General features: G+C 40.6%; 1 pseudogene; it reads right to left on the bottom strand.

The window, feature by feature from the left end:
* Positions 1-1,770: 1,770 nt before the first annotated feature.
* LOC149807100 (uncharacterized) lies at positions 1,771-4,468 on the bottom strand (annotated as a pseudogene).
* Between the last annotated feature and the right edge of the window lie 16,453 nt (positions 4,469-20,921).

The raw sequence follows: 20,921 nt of genomic DNA, 5'->3' as shown, positions 1-20,921 counted from the left end.
AAATAAATGGAACGAAATTTTCAATTTCAATATAAATATGTTACCCAACATGCATGCTAAAGTTTTGAAAATAATAAGAAACTCAAAATTACAATAGTTTCAATTTCGTGTTACTCCTAAAATTTTACTAATGGATTCATTTTTATATCAAATTAAAATTGCCCAATACTGAAAAATGTACTTGTCGAAAAAATGCCCTTGAAACAATAATGCATTGGTTAGGGAATGTAATGTGATAGTCAGGCTGTGGAATGATGTGTCCCACTGATTCGGAATAAAGTGAACATAGATATTGTGCCAAATGCAACAGCTGTTATATTGAGATACCACATCTATATATGTAAAATGAAAGGGGATATGTCTAGATTAGATGTGTTGAAAGTTTTTCTTAAAGGCCACAATTATCTGGAAAAAAAATTTCGTAACTAAATCTGAATAGAAAGAATCATTTATGTTGATTTGGGAACAGTGGGAACCATTATTCCACCAGTCACTAAGAATGATTATTTATAATTCAAAAGCATGTTTAATAGCATCATGTTATAGTGTATAATGTATTATTTTGTTTGTATTACAAGCTAAAAGCTAAAAAAAATATTTCATTGAGTCTTATTTGATGGTGAACAGGAATAAAGGGCTATAATATCATAAAGTCTATGTCACCTAGACGCTGTATATTTGTATTTTTCCATCTAAAAAGAGATTGTGTACTATATAAATGCGTGCACGGTTGTTCTTGCATTTGTGTGTGTGTGTTATTTTTTCCTACATTACATTTATTGTTCCTAGTTTATGTGAGATTGTAGGGTCACTTTGGGATGGTTCCCCGACCCAATGGTCAACCTATTATAGGGGCAACACATTATTTTTTTCTAAGGTACAAACTGAAAAATATAAGAGGAACTTCTAGTATTTTAAATTAAATCCCAAATAATCTTAAATGGTCTATCACAAGTCCAAACGTACAGATTGCTCCAAGTGAATTACAATATCCTTTCCTCTAATGTGCCTAATGCCAATATTGTATTGCTGCAATATCAAACTCAATCTCAACAATCTCTGATATTTGCTTTTTATTTTATTAATGAAAGTAAGAGTCCAGGAATATTGTTGAAATGTTGTGTCAAGGTCAAATAAATTGCAATACACATTGTTTTTGTATAAAGCATTTCTACAGGGTATCTAAATATTATACTAATATTATAGGAAAGATATTTGGAGAAAGTATTGAAAAGTTACAGTATAATTTCATATATATACATACATACATACATACATACATACATATACACACATACACACATACATACACACACACGTACATACATACATACATACATACATACATATCCGTCATTATTAGAAATATCAACAAATAGTCAATGATGCATTGGTTCAAGCTACCTATAACATGAAAACTTCATTGGATTTAATTTTAGTGCTTTAATGATATGCTTACAAAGTACAATGATGATAATTTCATACGTTTAATAAACTTGCAATAAACATAAATAAGTTTCAGAGATCCTAAGTCTCAAAACTTAAACATCTGGTATTTTTAAGTTTTTAATCAGGTTGTAATAGCATATAAACATTACTTAACTTCGATATAATGCTTACTCTGTTAAGGCATGATAATATAAAATATAAATTACTAGAAACATTTAAGAAATCCATAATGTGGAACTTGTACAAACGCTTGCAGAGTAGTGTCATGTCTAAGTATTACCAAAATTGTCTAACGTAATATTGAAATATTCACTGTAAGGATTACTTGGAAAAGTCGCATATGAAAATTATACAAAATGTCTTGCATCTGATCATTTCCAACAGGCTTTTTAGTGCTGGCTGGGCATCACTGTCCAAAGGAAGAAGAGCACCTTCGCCTTCTTTCCATCCCTAATTAATCTGGTTTAATTTATCATTACCTTGCCAGACTTGAACTCGATAGAAGACACGGAATAATTGGAACTTGGTTGAAGCAGATGTTAGAGGCGGTGATCTTAATTGAACAAATATTGAGGCATTCTTCACCTTATCACAGAGACGCTTATAGCAAAACCCATCTAAGAAGGTAACAGTTGATCTACCACTGTAATGAACCATGGCTTTTCTCCAGCCAAAGCCACGTCATCAGCAATAGCATAATTGGAGTTGTTGAAGACCTCTGCATGCTCCTGAAGCTGCCTGATCTTCATAAGTCCAACAGCTTTTCGAATTCCATGAAGTTGGGATGTCGTATTGCAACCTAGCAGAGCGTGAATGAAGATAATTTTTTTTTGCAGGAATCCATGCCTAAGGAAGTCTTGGTGGTTTTGACTTTCCAAGAAGTACGCTTGGGTTCTGATTGAAATACTATTCTCTGCTGTCCATGCTGGAATGATAACAATAATAAAAAATCACAAGTATGTCAGTGTCATCAGCTACAACTTTTACATCTCTTCCAGTCGCTTAAACAAGTACAGTCTGCACTATAAGAACATCTGCATCTCCAGGTGCATATATTGTGTCGCATCCGGTTTTTGCAAGACTTTCTCCTAGTATGTATATAAAACGTCGTTGTTCTCTTTGTTTATCAAGAACACATTGTTGACAGTGGCGCTGTTCTTGAATGCAGTGAAGCGATATAGTTGTGCCTGTTGTTGCTCATCTCCTCATGTGTGACATCTTTCACTGATGCAGCCTTTTTGTAACCGTCAAACACCACTGAACATCCCCCCCCCCATACTTTATTGCCACGTAGTAAACATACGAATTGCACATGTCTTGAAATGTTGAGCCCTTATTCCATGGCAAACGATGCAGTAAAGATCCCCATCTAAGACATACAGTGGAAGACAAATGGAAGCTGTTGTATTTTGACTGTCTTAACTTCCTTCAATAATGCATCAGCAAGTAGTACCTTGTTTGCCTGCCTCATCTAATCTGATATCTTAAACAAGGTGACAGGATAGCTCTAAAGTTCATACTTAAATAGTTCTTCCATGTCTGTATTTTTGATTGTGCCAACTAATGCAAGAGAAGTTCAGGGTCAAATGTGGATGGCTTCATGATCAACTTTAACTGTTATATTGCTACCTAAAGTGATTGTCAGTTGGTTCTTCTTGATGGAATATTTGTAGATGTCCTGGTCTTTCAAAGATTCTTTTATATTATGTCCAACGGCTAATGCAGTGTCCACCTTGACCGATTCCTCTGCCAGTGTTCCTGAGATTATTCTGAGCAGAGACAGATCTTCACAACTGAATACGTTCTTGCCTTCAAGGCCTGTACCAGTTGGTCAGTGTCTTTGCAGTCTCTCTCCTTCCTTGCATGAGATATTTGCTTGTGTTGGTCACTGGTTTGGAAGATTTGTTTTGCAAATTCATGCATGGCATGGTTGAATTCTATGCAAGCTGGCACTGAATGACCCAGACAAGCCTCTGAAGTTCTGATATACTTCTACTTCTGGTAAGTCCTCAAGTGGTCTTAATGCTTTGCATTAGCACTTTCTCAATTATGAGGTCAGTGGAAAGGCCTCCCCAGATTCTGTCATAACGTCTTACAGCATAGTGTCCTTTTTTCAAGGCTTCATGCACACTTTCCTGATTTGTTTCAAGATTTTTGATTTCTTGAAGATAAACAAGAAACTTATCTGCATCTAGAATATTCCCTGCTACATCAAAATAAGGAAGCAGGCAGTTCTTCATCCTCTTAGGAAACTCTTTAGAATGTCAATCATGTCCATGTGCTGCATCCATAATAGGCTTGTTCTGCTGAAAGTGATCTGCTTTTTTTGCACTCTTCAAGTTGCTTGATATAGCTAGGGTTGTTTCCATATTTTCTTCTTTCACATCACTGCTTGGTTTCATACCTGCATGATTATTTTTTCAGCTACAGGCATCAAAATTGTTGATTTCTCCTTCTCTAGGTACAAATTGAGAGTCATCTGCTGTCACTACTTCCTCATTTAAAGATTCGCAAGTTTCCCCTTCAGACACTTTGATCAATTTCCAAGGTTTTGATAACAGCAAAGTTTATTCCAAGAAAATATTATTCACTGCAGCGTCTACAAAGAAAGTGAACCCTGCTAGCTCTTACAATTGTTTTTCCAGTCAACATGTGTGTAACGACATTGCTGCCATATACAATTTCAAGTATCTCTCGAAGACCAGAGCCATCCATCAGATGTTCAACATAACCTAGAAAGTTCATTTCAGCGTGAAGTCCAGCACGTTGTAGTAAGACTGACTTCAAGTGGCTGCCATTTCGCGTGTTGCCTATGATAGTATGAGCTTATCACCACAGTGGCTGGTCAAAAGTTACCACTGGTATCAGATTATTATTTCTAGTTTGATTTGTCACAAAAATCAGTGAGATAGATACATGACATATCACTTGGGTCTAAACCAATCTTTGGTAAGAATGTGATTCATGCTTTCCTACATGATTCCCTCGATGAATCATTGGCATAATTCCAGACCAACATGGGTGTGGTTCCCCTTACTCTTTAGCTTAGTTTTATACTTAAAATCAATAACAGAGTTAATCATTAGCGCTGGGTAGAATAAATAATTCATAGATTCAAAATAGTTTACTAAATTAAACAGGTTATGAGGAAGAGATTTAAAAACGTTGGTTGGACATTATTAAAAAAAGCACGTTCCATGCGAAAATGTATGCCTACAAATTATGAAAATTTCTAATCCACCAACTATATTTTCCTATAGGTTTAGTATGTTGATTGCGCAAAAATAATTCTTATTTCATATTTATTTTTTTGACGTTGCAGTTTATTTTTCTTGGACTTAAAGGGGGTTGTGTTCACTGAATACAATAATCGGAGAATGAGCTGAACTAATATACACTTCAAAGTGTTGGAAGGCCAATATGAAAACCAAACATTCCATCTCGTACGTGGAATAATTTCTATGATGCTTGTTTTTAGTTGTTTTTTTTTTTAATACACCGATTGATCCACGACATTTTTTCTTCTTTAGTCAATACTTCACCAACCCCTACATCAATTGCATCAACATTCTAAATAACTGAAATCTGGAGCTGAAAAACCTGGTGCACTCTTAAATATGGCCTTTAATTTGTCAGCCGATTCAGGACACTTGTCAGTCCAATGAAACTTGGATCTGCGACTCAACAAACTGGTCAGGGGTTCAGCAGTTATAGAGTAATTTGAGCAAAATTTCCGATAATATTCATCCATAACTAGAATTCACATCAGTTGCATTTTTCTAACAGGCACTTAGAATTCAAGAATAGCCTTGACCTTAACTTCTACATGTTTAATTTATTGGTGTGGTCCCTCTCAGACTCCATCATAGAGAGGATCCCTTAGTGCCGAAATTTTAATTATTTTATGTGTCTTGTTGCTCCCATAGTATATGCAGTGCGTGTATATTCAAATAGAATTTTGACAGATTTATTAATTTGGATTAGAGTTTTGAACACCGTATGTAGGTATTAGTTCAGGAAATTCCAGCTATGACAATTAAAGTAAATCGGGTGAAATCAGAGTAGCAAATATGTATTTTAGGAGTAATTTCGAGACAAGTCTAATGTAATTCGGGCAGTTTTGAGAGTAATTCTTTTGTACAAATAAATAAATAAATAATGTAACTAATAGTGTGTATGTTTGTTTGGTGTTTGCATGTTTGTGATTGGTAGAGAAATAGTAAGAATTCTGGCAAATTGCCTGCTTGTGGAGTAGTCCATTTATTTTGTATTCCGTAATCAAGAATGTCCATTTGTAGTTAATAAATTGTAGCCATTTCGTAATCAAACGATTTTGTAATCCGTTTCGTAATCATACAATTTTGTAGTCCGCTATTGTAAATTTTCCATAAATTGTATTGTAAGTATTGTCTTGAATCTGAAGTCAGTATTCGTTCCATTTCATGATTAAGTAAGGTATTAAGTCCGTTGTCTTAAATCGAAATCCGTATTCGTTCCTTTTGGTGAATTGGTGGTCATTTTTTTCTGGCAAATTGCCTGTTTGTGGTGTAGTCCATTTGTGTTGTATTCCGTAACCAACAATGAGTAGACCGCTCAATGACAAGACGTTCCGTAATGTTTAACTTGACCGTGTCCGTCAATGTCCTAAAGACGTGGCAGAAACACGGCAAAACTCACTTTTACTTAACTTAATTGTCAGATTTACTTCACTGAGTCAATCAAAGTATTCCGGAATGGTGTCTAGTAAAATTTCCAACCAAAAGTCGGGTAATCAAATATGATTTGAACAATTTTGGATACATAAAGTAATTCAGTACGTGGACGATGTGCACGGGTTGCTGTTATTTTTGCATTTATGCACATAAAGCACATGGAGTGAGTGAGTAGTACGTTCCTTATAAAGCCCATGCTTTTACAACTAAAGGCCTGATTCGTGAAAATTATTTATGCAGTAGTTTTTACATAGTTAAAAGAGTCCACCTGGCAGGTTAGTGTGATGTTTTATTTTATATTTATCTATATGAATGTTTTGGAATTTAGAATGATGTACAACTATTTAACTTTATAATGATGAAATGTGTTTTTAATATTGTTCTAATTTCAAATTCATATCCAGCGAATATGTATTGTCAGATTGAATATAAACTACAATATGTAATAGAGAAACTAGATAATGTATGTAATTTGTATGTAATTCACTTTAGGCCTAAATCGAACATTTTCAGTTTGTATTTTCCGGTCCGCATCGATCTGTCTTTCTTTATATGGTTACAGATATATGGCATGGACTCATAACGACAGATGTTATGTTTTCCCCCGAATACGGAAGGAATTAAACCCTCTGTGTGTGTGTGTGTGTGTGTGTGTGTGTGTTGTTATGTATATTTTATTTGTATTATTGTTGGCTATTAATGAATGATTATATGTTGTGTATTTTGTACTTGAACTTGCATAGAATCAAGTTTAAGCTGTATCTGACCAGTAACATTTATTTTGTAAACAACAGAATACAAAGCCAAAACTTTCTCTGTAATTGTAGATTAACTATTCAGATCATTATTAATGGTAAACCATGTTCATAGTCTTGATTTTGACCCTAGAAACGTCTCGAATGGAAGTTTCCATTAAACGGGCATACCCAAGTAGTGAAGTGGGATACCCTACGGACAATGGAAATTCCAGTCAAAACACCCCTGGGACACTCTACGGACAATGGAAATTTAACATGGCGAAAAATCGTGGGACACTCTACGGACAAGGGGAATTAACATGGGAATAAATCGTGGGACACTCTACGGACAAGGGGAATTTAACATGGGAATAAATCGTGGGACACTCTACGGACAAGGGGAATTTAACATGGGATTTTTTTTTTAAAAAAAATTTTTTTAAAAAAGGGGTAGGCAATTCAAAGACTATCTCTTTTCGAGAAATATGGCTGGCCCTGAAAAGGGCCTTTGGGTTTTCTTCTTCTAATTTCTTCTTTTCCTCCACCAAGTTCTTATTTTATCTCCTACACTCTTCTTCTCTTTCTTTTTTTTCTTCTCCTCTTCTTTCTTCTCTTCCTCCTCTTCTTTCTTCTTCTTTTCATTTTCTTCTTCTTTTTCAATTTTTTCGTTCCAATTGCGTATTCTTATTCTTTCCTCTTCATCCTCCTTCTCCTCCTTGATCTCTTTCATGACACCACTAATTTTGTCCTTTGCTTTCCTTAAGTTATTAATTTCCATCTTCACACGATGGGGACTATAGGAATAATGGTCTTCAACCAGTCTTAATAGCATCTGTTCCATTATTCCTAAGTTGTCTAAAACGTCTTGCAAGGTTTGTAATTTGTCCATTTGGTTTGACGCCATCTTCTTTGTATTCTTTGCAGAATGGTTTGAACAACTAATACTGTTGGTTCTTATACGAAAAGCGCGAACGTGAAGGAAAACATCCCCCTAAAAACATAAAATGGATCTTACCTAGATGATGACCAAACATCGCGTGGACGTGAAGGAAAACATCCCCCTACTTTCTCATTTCATATAATATAACCCTAACTATACTCTCCACATTTGCTAAAAAACCCATAATCTACTATTTACACTAACATACCTGAGCTCTTACAAACACACAAACACATACACTTCCACTATTAATAAAGAGTTAGTGTTTATTTTCACACTACTCTACCTACTCACATTGGCAAATTAATAGTTATTTCTTTTCTAGACTATTGGGTAGCCCTGAAAAGGGCTGTTTTTTTTTAAACTCCAGATGCACCTATCTAATGGTTGCACCTTCCTGGCCTGGCGCCGCACACGCATCTTCTTCCCCAGTCTTCTTTCACCTTTCTTCTGGGGAGCGCAGAGGGAGGATGATTCGCTTCAGCACCCCAATCCTCTGTTTCAGGAATATTAAACGACATCATCTCTTCTCTTTTCTTTTCCTCCTCTTCCCTCTGTCTTCTCTCCTCTTCTTCCTTCTTTATTCTTGCTTCTTCTACGATAGCCTCCGCTGATAGTTCGTTTACTATCCGCCTGGCATATTCCAGGTGCATCTGGAGTTCTAACAGTTTCACTATTCTGCTAGTCATTCTTCTGGCTGTGTTGATCAATCAACAAGGGTAGCTGGACTGCCGAACGAGTTTCAATTTATACTGAAAGCGCGTACGTGAAGGAAAACATCCCCCTAAAAACATAAAATTCATCTTACCTAGATCATGACCAAAAAAAACAACAACAACGCGCGGACCTAAAAGAAACACTTGCTCACTTTTTTATGCTACCCATCACTTCAATAGACTATCCACATACTCAAAGCAATCCAATCTAACCCCAAATATACACCTCAAGCAGCCCAAAAAAACAAACAAACAAACATCATTTTAATCTACTATCCACACCAACCTACTTTATCACTTACAAACACAAACACACCAACACATACCCTCAAAATTTTTAAGAAAGAGTTAGTGTTTATTTTCACACTACTCTACCTACACACATTGGCAAATGGATCATTACTTCTTTTCTAGAGTATTGGGGTAGACCTGAAAAGGGCTGTTTTTTGTTTTGCTATGGCATTCTTTTTTAGTTTCTAAGAATGCGATGTCCTCTGAGGATAGACTTTCTGGCAATAGGTCTGCTTCTTCGGAAAGAGAAGAAGAACTCTTTGGTGTCGATACGGCAATCGACAAAGCCTCTGTCAGGTTCAGGTTGCTGCTGCTGCTGCTGCTGCTGCTGCTGTTCTTGTTGTTGCTGTTGCTGCTGTTTTTGAAGTCTGTACTTCTCTGTCCATTCTTCTTTTTCCCTGTTCACTTCTTCTCTGAAGAGCTCTTCTATTAGGTCTTCAGTGATTTTTAACATTCTCACATTCTCTATTTCTTCTGGCTTCGGTATCAGACTGTGTCTGACCCTATGCAAATTCACGTAGGCTTCGTTGAGCTTAGCTAGTTTGGAGCACATCTTCTTAGGAGGATGAGTCGACAATGGATGGTTAGACTGGAAACAACCCCGGTTATTATAGTGAAAGCGCGGACGTGAAGGAAAACATCCCCCACACGGTTTGTTCGAGCCGCAACGTTCATGAGAGGGATAGTAAGAAATGAAAGAGCATCAATTCAACATTCTTATAGCTAAACAAAAGACAAAGGCATTTTTTCAAAACACAACATTTTTTATTCAAAAATCACTTAACACTAAACAACAACTCTAACATTTTTTAACAATAATATAACACTATAACATCTAACATTTTTTTCTCAATTAACAATCTACTTAGAACAGGGCTGACAACGTTGTGAATGAAATTGTGATTTCCACTGTTGGAAATCATTAGGCCATTGATGGACACTACGTTTCCTAGCTTGAGACAAAAGATAAGCATAATGGTCACAAAACCATCTATCTACTTTCACATCGTTTCTAGCAGAAGAACGAGGATCGAAATGAGTCACTAAATGTTCTAAGGAATAGCCCAGGCTGCGATGATGCAGAAAATACACACAATATTGTCCACACACCAAGGAATCTGTGCCTTGTAATTTCACATTATTGAATCGGGTGGTTTGAGCATTTCTTCTCATAAAGTCAATGATATCGTCTTCCAAAGGGGGCAATCCGTACGAATCGAAATATTCCACACATCCTTCTTGAGGAAAGTAGACGGCTACCCAGTGGGTTCCTGGGAGATGACTGTCGTCCGTGTTGATCACGTAAGCTTGATGGTCTTTAGGTTTGCGATGAGGGAGTTCATCTTTAGCACAGACGACAGGATTCCAAGAAGCTGTATACGAACTGTGGTTCAAAAGGTAATAAAGTTCCCAGGTATCCATTGATTTCTGTGTTGTTTTTTTCTTCTTCTTCACAGGTAATAATAAGTTGTCAATTCGATCCTGACTTTTTGCTTGAAAATGTCTGACGAATAAACGGTTATTCGTTCTGTTTCCTCACTCTGATTTAGGAGAGCTTCGATACGATGGATCTCTTGAGTGGTTAATGGTGGACAAGAATGTTCACGCAAGTCTTTATACCACTGGTGCAACACGTCTTTGTTCGAGATGAGACTCCAAGCTTCGTCCAGATACTCGTCCAATTTTTCTTCTTGACTCAACATCAGGCATTTATCGTGTTGAATTTGACTGGGATGATCGTTTTGACATCCATAACAATTTTTCTTGATCAATTCCGTCATTTTGTCGACCAAGTGTTTGGCAAAACAGGAGACTAAATGGGCTTCTTGTTCTGGCCATCGGGACTTCATCATGATCACTTCTTCTTCTTTTTCCACGGTCTCCTTACATTCCATGTCCAAAGTTTCTCCACTAGGTAAAGAGGGATAAGTCTTCCATGGTTTCTAGTAATCTAGAATCACTTCTCTCAAACTGTTGATTTCTATGGTATTATCGAATTCTGCATACAGGATGACGTTCACTGTCTTGTTCAGTGGCTTTGCAAACTGAAGTTCCACACGAATCTGGCCAGATTTTATAGGGTGGAAATGTCCCTCGTCGCTGCCCTGGTCAGGAGTGAAATCGAAAGCCCACAAAGCATAGCCTTTTGCATAATCCTCGTAATCAATGCCGTGACTGGTGTTGGTTCCTAACTGACCCGTGGCTTCGTACAGGGACAAGTACGATCTCAAGTAATTCTTCTCGTCACCAAACTTAGGTTCAAAGGGTCGGGTACACAAGGTCTTGCCATCGCGACTGACTTCGATCTTGGACACGTTGAAATGTTGAAAGTTGAAAGGATTTTTATCGACAGCTCCGTTGAAGGCTTCATTCTCGACCATACCAAGGATTAAACGCTTGGGTAACTGCCCTTGGAACAGATGATCTTCGATCATGGATCGCTGGTTAGCGGGAATGGTGAACGTTTTCACTTCTACGCGTCGGATGGGATACTTGGCAGTCGTTCTGCTCAACGTCTGACTGATTTCGTTTGCCACTTTAGGTAACACTTCTACGCGTCGTACGTAGAGTTTGGCTTCTTGGATTATGCTTTTAGGAGCCTTAGCAAGATCAGCAGCCTGCAAATGGAAAGTGGTACTGCTACGATTCAGTCTCAAGCGAACATTCACCCCGTTCAGCAAATATTTCTCTTGCAACCACATGTCCAAATGCAAACGATCCATCAGTTCTAAACTCTTCTTGTTTAAGATTTTCTCTTCTCTTGCATCAAAGCCTTCATTGCTTTTATCTACTACGTCGAACTTTTCTGGTGTGTCATCTACCCACAGCACACAGGCATTGAGATGACTTGTCTTGGCATCTGTTCCGTACGTCAAGAGATTTTCTAGGTAGGCACGGTAAGGGTAAGTATCCATGCTGCTGCTGACCAGTTTGTTATTCAAGTACAAATCCACTGAGCTGAACAAGTAATGCATGAAATTGTTGACGGGAGCTATATCGTCATCGTCTTCTACTCCTTTATCATCTTTTTTAAGAACTTGGACTTTCAAGTACAAGTAACTGCTATTCAGATCGATGTAATCTTCGGGCTGTCCCTTGATTTCGAACTCGATGGGAGCGGAATCGGTCAATGAGGAGATGGGATGAAATTCCACCCATTGGGATTCTTGCATCGTCATCATGGTGGGGGGCATGGCAAACAGATCCAGTTCCGTCTTGGAACAGGCGCAAGACTCTCGGTGCATCATTTTTTGTTGTTGCTGTGTTTCAATAATCGAAAACGTCTAAGTCTCGAACGGTTCTTCTTTTCTTGGCCTTTCTCGCTTGAAGTCTGGTGAAAGGGTGTTTTCTTCTTCGTCGTCTCTTTCTGCCTTGTCCTTGCTGAATGCTTGACTCGGTAGCGTGCAGGGCATTTATAGGTGTGTCTCGTCGGCCTAAAATGTCTTTGCCCGTTTGTAGCAAAACATTTTTGCCTGCCCTCATGAAGGCTTCTTTAGGGTTTTGTTTGTCGATGATGACATTTTGGAGAAATTCTTTGCCTTGTGTCAGTGCCGCATCTTTCAAGGCGTGCAATCCGCGTGTCACCATCGGTTTCAACACCGGGGCCACCGAACGAAAGGCCGATTTTAACATGTCTCCTAAACCGTGTCCTCGCTGTCGAGCCACCCCTCGGTACACTGGATACATGACTTACTTACGAGTCGTGAGAGAACCGTTTTCGAAAATGGAGTTTCACCGTGACTTTTCCTTTGGTGAATGGAATATTTTGTCCCAAATCTCCTTTTATAGTAATGTTGACCGTGTCCAAATACGACTTGCTGACCGGCAAATAGTGAGGATGGACAAATTCGCGGTGGACGTGGTAAGTGTTTCCACCTTCCTCGTCAGCGTTCGTGGCAGAATCCACTTTGAAAGGAATGACACGCAGTAACGGTACGGAGGTGTGTCCCACCACGTTGTATTCCACTACATCGGAGTACACAAAGATCAAATTCAGTCCTTGGTTCAGTTCTACCGGGGTACGAAAATACTGGCCAAAAGTCACGTTGTCGTAAATGATGGGTAATTCGGTTGGTGTTTTTTGTTCTAATTTCTTCCTCATCTCCATGTCACCGCCCAACATGTCAAACAATTCAGGACAAAATTCAATGGAGACGATTTTACTTCGCTCAAATTTCATCAAGAAGCGACGAGCTACTTTGTGGTACTCCATGGTGACACTTTTGTTCCTGAAATTGTCCTTCTTAAAAACTTCCCCAAACACACCATTAAACTTGGAGGCTATGGCGCTGACCAAATGATGACCACTGAAATAATAGCCTGGGAGAATGGACAAGTTGTAGGTCCACGTTTTAGTTTTCTCATCATAGGTTCTATTGGTATATGTGCCAATCTTATCCAACTCCTCTTGCAATGGTTTGTCATGAACTTCCACCTTAAAAGTATTTTGATTGGGAATGACATTGAGGACTTGGGTCGGGTGAATCATTTCCACTAAAGCCACTTCCCAATGGGCTTCGTGATCTAAGGGGATGGCTTGAGGTAATTTGGCCGTGTAACAGCACAACGTGTTGTTGGGAAACACCTCCATGGAACTGTCACTGGGTAAGGTTAAGTAAAATTGGTTTTCGTGACTCATAATTCCAGAGTTCTGTGGCTGTCCGAGGGGATATTACTGGATGTCAGAGGCGTGTCTCCGCCCAAAATGGGGTTCTGGTTGTGGATGTTGGAGTGGTGACTGGCACTGGCACTGGACACAACGTTCCCGTTCGAGGAGAATTTCAGGGAGGGATTGGGAAGCAGGTAACCGATGCAACTGCTCAATAAAATGGTCCACAATTGTTTGTCTCCGTGTTGCAAACTCAAATTGGCGATGGCTGCCCCGATGACACAATACACCACGAAGATTTGGCAGAAAAAGACGATTTGCGTTTTAGGCACACGTTCTCCACACCACACCCACAAGGGTTGTTTTTGTAAATCTTGCACAGAAGAACTAGGGGAAGAAGGACTGGTCGACGTAGCTGCGTCTGATGTGTGAAAGGGCATGATGGTCACTTCTTCTTTTTATAGTCGATGACTTGCGAAGCGTCGATCCAAGAATCGAAACTGGGTGGATATCCTTTCCAACGTACTTTGACTTCTTTGACACGTCGTTTGCCCACTTTACGGGTTCTGCGTTCGAGAATGCTTTCGATGTCGTACACGTCGTCTTCTTTTTTGGTGACACGTTGTAACTCGGGCAAATAAAACGTTCCTTTGAGTACTTCTCCGTTCATGTCTTCCAATTTATAGACGGCAGGATGACGGCCATGTACTCGTCCAGTGACGCGAAACAGTTCGGTCGTCCAGTTAGGTAAGTAACCTTTGTCGAAAGTGCGTTTGGTTTTGCCAATGCGCACCCAATCTCCTACGGTCAACTCTCCACTTTTCTTGGGGACAGCCCTCGTCGGGGACGTACCGAACAGGCGCTCGAACACCAGCACTTCGTTGTCGGGAGTCACGTCTTGCGGGGCACGTCCGATGCTTCGATGGTAAGATTGGTTGTACGCTTGCACCAGGTGCGGTAAGATGTCGATGTACTTCAGAGTGTGGTGATGCGTAAAATATTTCCACATGCGTTCTTTCAAAGTGCGTTGAAAACGTTCCACGATGCTGGCTTTGGTTTCGGGATTCTCGGTGGTAAAAAAATGAATGTCACGTTTCTTTAATTCTTTTTGGAAAGCTTGGTTCAGAAATTCGGTGCCTTTGTCCGTTTGCCATCGAAGAGGGTGACGACCGCTTTGTTTCAACACCCGTTGCAGGGCTCGCACTAACTCGCTGCTCGATTTGGAAGTCAAGGGTACGACCCAGGCAAATTTAGAAAAGACGTCGATGACACAAAACAAATATTTGTAACCACGATTGTAGCTGGCCAAATGAGAGACATCGGCTAAATCGGCTTGCCATTGATGATCGATGCCTTCCACTCGGGTGCGACTTCTGGCAAACTTGCGTCGAATGGGTTTGTGTAAAGTGTAGGTAGCTTGTTCTTGTAACCATCGTTGCACTTGAGGTAAACGGAGACTTTTCAGTCGCGTTTTGGCAGCACGATACAATTTTTGAACTCCTGCGTAACCTGCAGGATGCGAGGGATCGTAGTAAATGCTGGCTAAGACTTTTTCCATTTTTTTTGTGTTTGTGTGTTAATAAGGCACCCACTCTTGGAAGAGGCTACTCTTTTTCTCTTGGGGTATTTTCTTGGATTGCAAGGCTTTGCGTGTGCGACCGGCAATAGGTGTCGAAGAGGAGGATGTCTGAGCAGGGGATATCGGTTCTTGTTTCACTTCTGTCTTCACTTTCTTTTTCTCTTGTGATGAAGAAGGTGTGGCCATCATCTTTTTAATCCATCCAATTCTGGAGGTAGGTGGTGTTGTTAACTTGCGTACTTTTTCTGGTGGAGTTTGAAACCCTTCTTCTTCTTCTTCTTTTCCTTTTTCTTTCTTGACCACTGGTACCGGTACTGGTACTGGTACTGGTGATGGTGCTGGACTTTTCATCAAGGTCTTAAAATCTTTCAAAGTGGGTAGAGCTGTTTCGTCTAAAGCTTTCTGGTGAAAGAGTTGCAGTCGTTGCAAGAGTTGACCGTACTTTGGCGATTTTTCTGTTTCGGACAAATCTTGGCGATCCATCAAGGACTGCAATTCGTGTTGTAACTGGGACATCTCGCTCAAATTGGGATTGGGAGGTAAATGCGGGGTGCGTTGTTCTTGCCACCGATGGTATTCCATCCATCGTTTGTAAGGCACTAAAGCTAGTTTTCGTCCTTCCATGGGGTTGTCAGGGGTCGATTCTGAGATCTTGGGACTTTCGAAGGCCTTTTTATCTTGCTCCCATCAGTCCTCCCAACATGGTTCCCAAGACTCCTTTCAGTATGGGGCCTAACAAGAGAGGCAAAATGCCTCCACGTTGAACCAACATCTTCTTTTTTTGACGAATGGGAATTTTCTTTTGAACCATTTGGCGAAGAACGTGACGATGTTTGCCTAAGCATTGTTTCTGGTGTTTGGACAAAGGGATCGTGCCTTTCAAAACGTTCAAACAACATTCGCAGACGGTATCGATGACCTCTTTGGAGGCCGTTTGAATGAGTTTTTTTCGTAGGGGCGAAGAAGCTTTGGACAGGACAGATAACATGTCCCCATGTTTGGCTAAACGTGGTGGTAGTCCTTTCCTTTTCTTTCCTTGGGGTTTTCTGGAGGGTGACATTTTTGCTTGTGGGTTCCGGGACATTCACCGAACAGACACTAACGTCGATGACTTAACGCACACCCTTTTATCTTTTTTTGGGACTATCGCTTTGTCATAAAGGTGACAATGTTTTTCCCAAAATCGCCAAGGAATCCTCCCCTTTGTTGACGCCTCTTTTCCTTGGAACGACTGTGTCTTTTCTTAGGGTAATGTCGATGCTTGGCTAAGCGCTTTGTCGGATGACGCGTCTGCCTTTGTCTCTTTCTTTTGTGGCTTCTTGGAGGTGACATCTTTTTTACAAGTTCACTGATACCCCGACTTGGTCACAGGCTCTTTTTATACTGGAACGCGTCGCCACTGATTGTCTTTACGTTTTATCAGTTTGAGGACAGGCATGACACGTCGTGCAGGGGTACGCAACGGACTAAATCGAGCCAGTTCTTGCTTGGACAAATCCAGTAAACTTTGTAACATGCCCGATCTTTCTTGGACTTTGATTTTGGGAGAAGGTACTTTGTGAGCAGCAGCCACTGCCACTAAATTGGAGGGTCCTGCCACTGGGGAAGTTCTTTTGGGGGTCATCAACGGAGATGTTCTTGGTGTGATCAACGTCTCCAAGTACTCTTCAGTTCTGGGTGTCATCAACGGAGAAGTGGATGAACGTGAGGATGCCGGAGACGCAGTCACTGCCGTGGCAGGTCGTGGTTTGCGAGTGTAAGGTTGCGTCCTGGCCGAAGTGCCTCTCTTGCGACTAGTTTTCTTCTGTGGACTTTTCTTTTTCTGGGGACTTTTTCTCTGTTTCTTTTTCTGGGGGCTTCTTTTCTTTTTTCGGGGTGGTGTCTGGTAAGAGGAGGGTCCCGCCACTGGAGAAGTTATTCTTCTTGGGGACCTGGTCTTTTTCTTTTTCTTCTTGGGGCTTCGTTGGACTTTTGTCTTGGGGATAACTTTGGGGGCATTAGGATCCCATCTTAAGAGTGAGCGAATGATGACCCCTCCTAGAGTACCGCTCCCTCCAGGTTTCAAAATGATTTGTTTTTTGGTTTGAGTGTCGATGCGGGGATCGGCCAGTTGGACCAAAGCGACTTTGTTTCGATCGAAAAAGCGTTGGGTTTGATGAGGAATCTGAATGATTCCTTGGAGTAATTGACGTGCCGTCACCGTGAACCATCGTAAGACTTCTTTGAGACTAGCTTCTAAGACACGAGCTCGTGTTTGTGGATCTTTTTCTCGACTGATGCCATACAAGGCACGAAACAATTTGACGGGAAGATGCGACTGAAGGGACGTCATGTTCGCACTGAGAGTGAGACAGACGAAAAAGGGTCTGAGGTTTTTATAGATTTTTTGATGGGGAGTGAAATGAAGTCGAGGACGGAGACGTGTACAGGACAGGCCCTCCGTCTTGGCACCAGTGGTGAAACAAGTGGGTACGAAATCTCAAATCCTCAGGAGTCGTAGGTTTCAAATCGACGAGTAAATAGGCGTGTGGCGTTTGAGTGGCATCGTCGTACGCCTGAGTCAGCCAAGGCGTTCCTAACTGTTTGGCTAAGACTTGCACTTGCGATTTATCTCGAGGGCTTTTAAACAAGACCACGTAATGCGCATTGAGACTGATGGTGCGATGGGCTTTACTTTGTTGAAACAAATTTTGGGTAATGTAAATGACACTGGCATTACGGTGATGCCCTTTGCGCGTGAACCACAGTTTAATTTCTTCTTCGTCTTCTCCTAACATGTCGTCGAAAATGACCAAATGGGTTTGACGGGAGTCAGAGACGATGCCGTCGTCTTCTTTAGGAATGCCTTCCACAAACACGATAGAATCGCCTTGACTTTCTCGCAAAAGGCTGTACGCCGATTGCCACTCTTTGTAACACCACACGATCCGTTGAGGGGGCCGATCGATCAAATGATGTTTATGCTCGATCAAACGTTTGACGAATTCGGTTTTGCCTGAACCGCTAGGTCCAGCAATGAGCATGTTAAAGGGATGGCGAAGATACAAAGCCTCCCAACTGGCACGATCTAAGTGTTCGTCGATGACTTTGACAGTAGAGGAAGAGGGAACAGAGACAGTAGAGGTAGCCATGGTGTCAGAAATGTCACTTGTGACACGAAAACAAACAAGACAAGAGTTTATATACTTTTTCAGAACACGTTTATTGAATGTTTTTTATCAAACATGAATACGAAAGACAAAAATACATAAAAGCCAAAGGCTTAAGTACAAGAATAAGAGGCACATGATAACGATGAACGTGGAATAAACACAAGTGTCTGTACAACAATCACATGTTTTGGGTAATGTTCTAACTAGTTCAACAGGGGGTAAAGTCACAGAAGTGTCCTCCCGAAAGGGTCTTTCAGGTCTGTCCACGACAGTCCTGTCCTGGGTGACGGGTTCTTCTGGCACCGTCACTAACACGGGTTGAAAAGTAACTTTTTTCCTTGAACAACTCTCGTGCATACTGGGCCACTTCTTGGGTCCAAGCCTCAAAATCCCATTCTTTCCAGGCACGGACATCTGTCCAATGGGGATGTAAGTCACAAGCTACACACACATCGTCATACACGTCTTGGGTAGCTAAAAGTTGACGAATCTTTTTTTCCTGTTGAGGTCGAGAAGTATCCAGATGAAAACGCAAGGCTTTGAGCAAAAGGAGTTTTTCGTGACCATTTAAGGCCATGGAGGTGGTAAGTACTGATCGTAAAGAGTCCACAAAGAATCGGCTGGTAAACGAAATCCCAAAAAACAAGTCACTAAGACACACACCACTTGTCGTCCCAAATTGAATGGATACAGTTCTTGCAATAATCGATGGTAATGATCCACGGTTTGAATATGGTCATTGAGTTCCTTCCACGGAATCTGTTGGATGACATGTGACATAAGTCGTGGCATGGCAGCCTGTTTTTATAGTCTCTTTGTTTCGGAAACAATACACGTACTTTCTAGCCAGAGATCTTCGTTCTCCAGTAGGGAATCTAAATCTTGCATACTGTAACCGAAACTTCAGAGTTCGTTTAGAAGTTTCCTCTTCCTCTAAGTAGATTCCACGTAAAATATGTTGATAATCCTTTAACTTGTCTTCCTCAATGTATTGCTGTAGGTGAATCTCGAAGTAACCAAAATCATGAACATTTCGATCATTCACTAACTCAAAGTGTTGAACAAGGTCTGACCACTGAAACAATTTCTGACGAATCAGTTCTCTTATACCATTCAGGTACCAGTGGTTAAAGATCTGGTGACGTAACGGATGCAATTGTTCTTTACGTTTGACTTGTATTTTCACCAGCTCTCGGTAAATGCGTTCTCTCAAGTCCACAGGCAAAGCACGAATGTTCTCTAGCAAAGTATCCATGAATAGGTCATACTAAATCCTCTTTGGTCTGACACAATAAATGTACTCTTTGCACAAACATGGTTTCACTTCAGTGTCGAATTTAAATCGTTGAGTCACTAATCTACACATTACAATTCGTTCAGAAGTTTCCTCTTTCACTAAGTTGACATTGCGTTCAAGATGTTGGTAATTCGTTAACTCTTCCTCTGGAATTTGATGCAGTACGTTTACAATGATGTAGGTAGAATCGTCCATAACAAACCAATCCTTTTGAAAACTAGAGGATCGTTGATCAATGTCTGTCCGATGGAACACTTTCAATTGAATCAGTCCTTGTATAGCCTTCAGGTACCAGTGGTTCAAACACCGGTGACGTATCGGATGCAATTGTTCTTTACGTTTCACTTGTATTTTGACCAGCTCTCGGTAAATGCGTTCTCTCAACTCCACAGGCAAAGCACGAATGTTCTCTTGTAAAGTATCCATGAACAGATTATTATGGTAAGAAGTTACTTCAATGTCTCGGTCCCACTAAGGGTAAGTAATGACAATTCGGTGACCATCGAGCATGTTCTACGTAGGCCGAATCTTGCGGTTCCCAGTGGTGAAGTGTCACATCGCAACTGAAGCACCTGACTTTATCTCCTTCGCCCAAGTAGAAAAATCCGGCTCTGGCTAATTCTTCGGGGGTCGGTCCTCCCAGATACTTTGGCCATTTTCCTTTGAACGATTGAAGACGATTTTCAAAGTCGCAGTATTCCGACAAACGCACAGGAAAAGAATATTCGTTTTTCACAGGTTCGTTTCGATGAGGGTTGAGTGACATGGGTAGGAGTTTGCTCAGGGCTGGATGACATCCGTAGGGGGGTAGACGTGAAGGTGAACATTCCCCTTTAAAACGAAACCCAGTAAAATGTCCAAGAGGACGATCAGCATCGCTTTCGCATCCCACAGGTTTGACACGCACAGCATCACTTTCCATGATAGGGGTAGGGGCACTAAAGTTCCCATGATGCTTTACGGCATCGCTCAGGTCACAAGGTACAGCATCGTATCCATCGCAAGGCTCACAATCGCACTCGTCTGCAAACTCCGTTACGCAATTACAATGGTAACCACATGGACAATCGCAGTTTCCTTCCGGACATTTTCCGTCGCAATGCATGGGTCTTATCCATCCAATATTAGTCACACTAGAGGAAGATACAACTTTTTTACAATCCCCAAACTGGAACGATGCCTCTTTCAAAGTATTCATCTTGTTCGCTCGGTCTTGGTAGTCACAATGAACTATCGATCTTGCCTAGGGTTCCTTTTTTATATACAGACCAATACCGACGTGACCGTAAGGTAAGGTGAAATGATTGGGAAGTCGAACTCGCTTCTGGTATACAATTTGATAGACTTTTTCCAAGGGTCGACTGACGATGTGGTGAGTGGGTAAACGTACAATCTTGTTCGGTTGATAGGTGGTCACTTTAAAGTTTCCATCCTCTCCC

This window comes from Sinohyriopsis cumingii, chromosome 1 (assembly GCF_028554795.1).
Source record: "Sinohyriopsis cumingii isolate HCF-2022 chromosome 1, ASM2855479v2, whole genome shotgun sequence".
NCBI lineage: Eukaryota > Metazoa > Mollusca > Bivalvia > Unionida > Unionidae > Sinohyriopsis > Sinohyriopsis cumingii.
Note: the sequence above shows the minus strand (reverse complement) of the source record. Positions and strands in the feature narration are given on the sequence as shown.